Genomic DNA, 7,297 nt, shown 5'->3' on the forward strand with positions numbered 1-7,297 from the left:
TCTAGACTTACTGAAAAGTTGCAAAGATAGTACAGACAGCTCCTGTATACTCTTTACCCAGTTTCCCCTAATGTTAACAGCCTACACTACTGAGGCACATTTGTGAAAACTAGGAAATTAACGTTAGTGCCTTTCTATTAAACTCCAGACTGTATTCAGTTGTCTCACTAATGACTCTTTCTGTTCCAGAAGTAAATATTGCATGTAGTGTTATTGATTTGGGGGATAAAAAATTATAAATTAGAAGTGCTTAAAGAAAAACCTCCATCAGTACATATGATTACTTTTAAATTTTATTTTTAAGAGACAGGCAGGGTCACAATCTGTTGCCTAGGCTGGAGTGCAGTGGCGCAATCACAGCACATTGCAGCCTCGAACTCTTGGGCTCAACGAATCGTCCTGCCTCAGTCTCTTGAGTAGCTGGGACTATAGGTGTGTACCACCATGCCTGGCTAATTCTTAAATTTTCTGTTGAGATGGGATCTCACCATCTTGCCCAGGCTGGTCTCAAACATCTTGGCTGAAGACATCCTCCTGCTTTGGCATCCCAAAGTGCTGGGGATTATGGGAGCAAATCACTGTGCTGGCCACGATCACATTTTGAAATTACTTTGTTTCCATACTAATGTGTGAAAGATAACTAAAGTATACCAACTAATTTAAAATTTGCTTAATGTTCTTGAGAGCCTATGCAGGTCAAAATAATTCATGATGTTTAACAGGAAAACTGACAAACACAGAAAAATTAGTTAGAAAAATTAAAAGCACAAGCTTTTTTTTTGATAGTAATCACTAAAGAAGTTTAAGCACGTGCCAATATATAAGTAAAATATTATAGCACAGAGTAGCAAGTTTGCTTACCAAAACATGCATTTGAAACACAAAAAATGCCCTATGGCAACTATTTTTGAGTGATATGTATTTAAGAAACAAAAATTCATCTAACTGCAGCATGAGCTTTTCTTTTCTGTAAATTCTCAAACATTATTCTCAACTGGATTGCTTGCAAAAACATTTTGTACAATAGTCTGAGATTTTTCTCGAATTTTAGCCAATAATTCATTTTTATGGGCAAATCACAGCTCTTTAAAAGAGAAATGTTGATAGGCCTGAGGTTTCTGAATGGTGTTTCTGAGTTACACAGTTATCTCCTGTTATCAATGGGTGCTGGTTCCAAGACTGCCCCCCATTGATACCAAAATCCATGGATGGTCAAGTCTCTAATATAAAATGTCATAGTACTTACATATAACCTACTCACATCCTCCAATATACTTTAAATTGTCCCTAGATTGCTTATAACAGGGGTCTTGAATCCCCGGGCTGCAGACCTATACTGGTCCGTGGCCTGTGAGGAGGTGAGTAGTGGACAAGTGAGAGCATTACCACCTGAGCTCTGACTCTTGTCAGATCAGTGGCAGGAGATTCTCATAGGAGTGGGAACCCTATTGTGAACTGCGCATGTGAGGGATCTAGATTGTATGCTCCTTAAGAGAATCTAATGCCTGACGATCTGAGGTTAAACAGTTTCATCCCCAAACCATCTACCCCTTCCCCTGCTGTCCCGTAGAAAAATTGTCTCCCATAAAACCAGCCCATGGTGCCAAAATGGTTGGGGGGCCACTGACTTATAATACCTAATACAATGTAAATGCTATGTAAATAGGTATTATACTGTATTGTTTAGGGACTAATAACAGGAAAAAAGTCTGTACTTGTTCAGTACATACACACTGTCCTTTTTTTCTGAATATTTTTGATTTGTAGATGGTTGAATCCATGGATGTGGAACCCACAGATATGGAGGGCTTTGTTCAACTATGCTAATCCTTTGGCCAGGTCACATCCCTGTACCTCAGCTACTTTATAATCTGAAAGCTGTTCCTGCATGGAAAGGTAAGCTCCTTTTATCTTGCATACATACACACACACACACACACACACACACACACACAGTGACAATTGCTTTCAAACCAGACTGCAATTGGTTTCCATTTGGTGCTTGACCCTGAGGTTAGTAATGAAATCAACATGGAACATTTTGAACTATGACAAGAGATGCATTTGGAATCTGTAAAGGCATTGGACATTATATGTTAATGTTTTCATTTTAGCCTTAGAGGAGTGTGGGTCTACTTAATGTTTCTCAAAGTATGTTTCTCAAAAATAAAGAACAGGGTTGCGTGTTGAGAATATGAGTGTTGGAGTTAAGCAAAGTTTCAATTCTGACCTCTCCTACTTACTAATGGTGTGGCAATGAATCAAATTACTTAATCTTTCCAAACCTCAGTTTACCACTTTGTAAAATGAGAATAATAATCACCTCTTAAGGTTGGTAGAATTATGTGACATTTAAGCATGTAACACAATGTCTGCAATGTAGTAAGCACTTTATAAATGTTAACTGCCATTATTACTATCATTATTAGCCTGTGGAATATTAATAGGTCTTCCCAGGAAAAAAATATTTGGAAACAGTGGATTTCAAGAAGTTAGAAAAGGTTCTTTAGTGTGATATTTCTCATGGTAGTTTTCATGTAAAAGCTCTAACAGGAGGGTGTGTGGGATTTCCAAAATTCATTTGATCAAGAGGCCTATTTTTCATAAACCTCCCATATTAGTTCTGTATTGCTCCTATAACAAATTACCTCAAACTTACAGGCTCAAAACCACAAATGTGATCTTTTATAGTTCTGGAAGCAAGGGGTCTGTAATGAGTCTTACTAGGCTACAATCAAGGTGTCGGCAGCACTGTGTTTCTTTAGAAGGTTCTAGGGGACAATCTTTTATTTCCTTGCCTTTTCCTACATTCATTATCTTGAAAGCCAGCAGGCAGTATCCCAAATCTCTCTCCTTCTCCTCCCTTTCTTTGTCACATCTCCTTCACTGACTATGATCCTCCAGCCTCTCTTTTATAAGGACCCTTGTAATTAGATTAGCCCCCTCCCCTCATAATGTAAATAATCTCCCAATATCCGTAACCATAACTTAATGATATCAGCAGGGTCCCTTTTTTGCCATGTAAGGTGACGTATTTATAGGTTTTGAGGATTAGGATATGAACATCTTTGGGCGGGGGGCATTATTTTTGTCTACCACTCCACCTAAGAGGTCTAGATTTTTGAGAAATCAACAAAAATCCTTGCCTGCATGTCTCAATATCATCATAGATTGGAGTGAAGCAGAGAGGGGAAATAAGAATATAATTGAGTAATACCACTTAATTTAATAATATGGCTTGTATACCAGTCACAGGACTAACAGGAAATAGATGACACACTCAAAGTGCTTAATAAAGTGATTTTTTTAAAGGTGCTTTCCAAAAACAAAACAAGGCAAAACAAACAAAAATGTGTTTTCCAGGGGTAGGAGAACCACAGGGAATAGTTCGAATGTCCCATTCTTTTTTTCCATTCTGTCTCCTGCCAGGGCTACACATAGGTCAGACCCAACCCAAAAGCCAGAAGACAGGAGAGCCTGTGGATACTGACTAGTTGTTCTCAAACTTGGGCATGCTTCAGAAACACATGGAGGGCCTGCTGCATGACAGACTGCTGGAGCCTATCCCCAGAGTCTGATTCCACCTCTCTGTGTGGTGACCCAATGATAATTTGCATTTCTAACAAGTTCTCAGGTGATTCTGATGCGGCAGTTTGGGGTAACACTTTGAGAACCATTACAGTAGACTGAACAAATCAGGCTCCAGGGGCACAGAACAGGGTGAGAAGGATGAAGAATGGGTTTAGAGGGGAAAACAGAAGATATCTGGCACAATAGGCAATAAAACACAACAGATTATGAAGTAAAAAGTATTAATTACATGTGTGATGGGAGTTCAAGCATGGCTGAAAGCCAAGCAGACTGGAAGAGCTGAAGAAGATTTCATGGAGGAGATGGAATTTCATCAGAGGGATTATAAAGGTCTCAAAAGGAGGGGAGAGGGCATTCAGCGGGTAGGAAGCTCACAGACCAGGGTACATTGGCATGATCTGTTTTAGGAGATTTAATTGCCTGAGGACAGCAATCTTGCTCAGTGAGAAAGTCAATTTTTAGAAACATTTAGAAAAACAGCTAATTCTGTAAGAGCAGGGCAGAAAGGTGGATAATTTTGTCTGGGATTGGTGAGGGTGAGAACAGGGAGCCAGTACAGGTTCCTGAGTAAGGGCATGTTAAGAAAGACCAGGATTACTAGAAGGGAAAAGAGGACTGACTTGGTGACCCAATTAAGAGAGCTGTTAAGATAGTCGACTATAGTAAAAATAAAAAAGAAAAAGAAAACATCCCCAATCAATTCGGGGACAAGATACCAGGGTTTAGGTCAGGCTTTTGTATTAACTAGCTGGATGAGGTTGATCTGACTGTTGAACCACTCTGAAGGGAGCAGATATATTTTATTATAAGAATGAGATGATTACCTGGAAAGGAAAAGCAAATAGGAGACACATTTCAAATACTACCCACATCCACACTTAAAAAACAGTGATGTCTGACAACCAGGGCATAAACCTTGTCAAGTCTTTGGTAAGAACAAACTAATCCTTGCTGGTGCTGACTTGTTACTGACCAAGCAAGAATTATGGCTCACACTTTGGGTAGATGAGATACATTACTGGGGCCAGGCACGGTGGCTCACACCTGTAATCCCAGCACTTTGGGAGGTTGAGACAGGCAGATCACAAGGTCAGGAGATCGAGACCATCCTGGCCAACATGGTGAAACCCCATGTCTACTAAAAATACAAAAATTAGCTGGGCATGGTTGTGCGTGCCTGTGATCCCAGCTTCTCAGCAGGCTGAGGCAGGAGATTCGCTTGACAGGGAGCTAGAGTTTGCAGTGAGCTGAGATTGCGCCACTGCACTCCAGCCTGGCGACAGAGTGAGACCGTCTCAAAAAAAAAAAAAAAAAAAAAAAAAAAAAAAAAAAAAAAAAAAAACTTTTTTTTTTTTTTTTAAAGGTAACAAAAAAAAAGTATTATACCACTGAGGTTGATTTACTTTGCTTTAAATGTTTTTATTTTATTTATGTTTTTAAATGAATTGCTACTATAAATATGAACACTAAGCCTTGGAGACTTTGAGAATAAGCCCTAAGTGCGTAGTAGCTCTTGTTGAAGAAATTTACTATCTTCAAAGTAATAAACATGGAACTGACATGAACCATCTGTCAGCAGATGATGTTGGAGGTTTTGTGTATGTACCCTAAGCATGTGTCTACATTGCTCTAAAGGAAAAGAAAAGGAGACTTTTTTTGTAACAATTTTTATTTCTATTCAAATACATTTTTTTTCAGATTTATTTGCTTCTGCTCTCCTTGGAATGTTTTGGATACAAAAAACTTAAGCTTAAGACAATCCTGTTAAATAAAGTAAATCGTGTTTCTGATATATTTTAGAATAAAAAATAAACAAGAGAAGAAAAAATTGGATAAGCATTGAAATGGTACTCTGTTCCCTGCAAAGTCAGGCAGTGCAGGTCAGCAGAGTGTGTCATGTTTACCTTCAATGAAGCGATCACTAATAACTTATACCTGTCTAGTGTCTGCTATGTGTGAATTAGGTATTTCCGGTTCATTTTATCTTTTGATCTATAGCAACTATGTGAAGTAGTTACTATTATTTTGAAAACACAGATAAAAGGAGACATTGATGCTTAGAGAAGCTAAGTGTTTGCCCAAGGTCACATAGTTAATGGGTGTCAGTGCTGGTTTCAAATTCATGTCTGATTCATCTTAAAAACCCATGGTCTTTACCATGACACTATTCTCTTTCAACCTCTCCTGCCTCCAACTCTACTCCACCACTTGCTGTCTTTTTTTTTTTTTCCTGTTCATTAAAATTTTTGGACTGGTGGTTTATATCTAATGTTTCTATTTTTCTTAGAGTATAAGCTATGCTCATAATAAATTACTCATAGACTTGGTGGATTAAAAAAACTCAAACATTTCTTATCTTACAATTTCTGTGGGTCAGAAATTGAGGAATGCCTTGCTGAGTGATTCTGAATCTGGTTTCTTGTGTCAGCTAGGGCTACAGTTATCTGAAGGCTTGACAGGCTAGGGGGGTCTTCTTCCAAGATGGCTTGCTCATCTGGCAGCTGCCAGCAGGGCTCTTAGTTCCTCATTGGCTGTTGGCAGAAGGCCTCAGTTCTTTACCATGTGAGCTCTTCCATAGGGCTTCCTGAGTGCCCTTATGATGTAGCAGCTGGCTTCCCTCACATGAGTGATCTGAGACAGCAAGATGGAAGGCAAAGTGCCTTTTATGACCTAGCTCTGGAAGTTGTGCTCCATTGTCCTGCAATATCCCCTTGGTTACATAGGCCAACCCTGTTCAGCATGGGAGGAAACTCTGTGAAGGTGTGCATACCAGGTGAGAGTGCTGCGAGCCTGGCGAAACACCACCCACTGGGAAGCTGCTGGACACACCTTGCCATTCATTCCCTTCTTTTTTCTTTCTTTCTCTTTCTTTTCTTTTTTTTTTTTTATTTTTGTTTTTTGAGACAGAATCTCCCTCTGTCATTCAGACTGGAGTGCAGTAGCGCAATCACAGCTCACTGAAACCTCCACCTCCCAGGCTCAAGTGGTCTTTCCACCTCAGTCTCATGGGTAGCTGGGACTAGAAGCGTGTACCACCACTCCTGGCTAATTTTTGTATTTTATATAGAGATGGATTTTGCCAGGTTGCCCAGGCTGGTCTCAAACTCCTAGTTTGGGTGGAGCTCAAGTGATTCACCCACCTTGGCCTCCCAAAGTGCTGGGATTACAGGCATGAGCCACCACACCTGGCCCTTAATTCTTACTGATGGAGCTTTTCATCTTTCTGCCTGAGTTTTTAGAGACTTCCTCTCAACACACTTAATAATTTGCTTCTTACTGATCTTACTTCGAAGTTTCTTTCCTGGATTTAACAATTTCTTATCACCTCCTACTTCTTGTCTTGGTTTTTCATTCACATCTAACGCTTAGCATAGTCCTGGGCGCATATGAAGTCCACCTGAATGGACATTTATTGAATGAATGAATCCTTGACTTTAATCTCAGTTTCCTCGCCTGCTGCTCTTCCCTAGTTGTTCTCCACCAAGGCCCAGTTGCAGGTTGGCCCTATTAGGCCAACCAATGTGTTTTATTTGGCTCACATAGAGTTTTAAGGTTATGAGTCAACATTTGAAAGTTAGGAGGTTTCACACAAAAATATGAGTTCCTGCTCTTCTTGAACAATTAGAAGATCTGGCATGGAAACAGTTGCTAGAACGAAGGGAAGGGGCCCCTTTTAGAGATGCCCTTTTGTTCCTCATTGTCCCTG

Source organism: Colobus angolensis, unplaced genomic scaffold (genome assembly GCF_000951035.1).
Source record: "Colobus angolensis palliatus isolate OR3802 unplaced genomic scaffold, Cang.pa_1.0 Scaffold160, whole genome shotgun sequence".
Lineage (NCBI taxonomy): Eukaryota > Metazoa > Chordata > Mammalia > Primates > Cercopithecidae > Colobus > Colobus angolensis.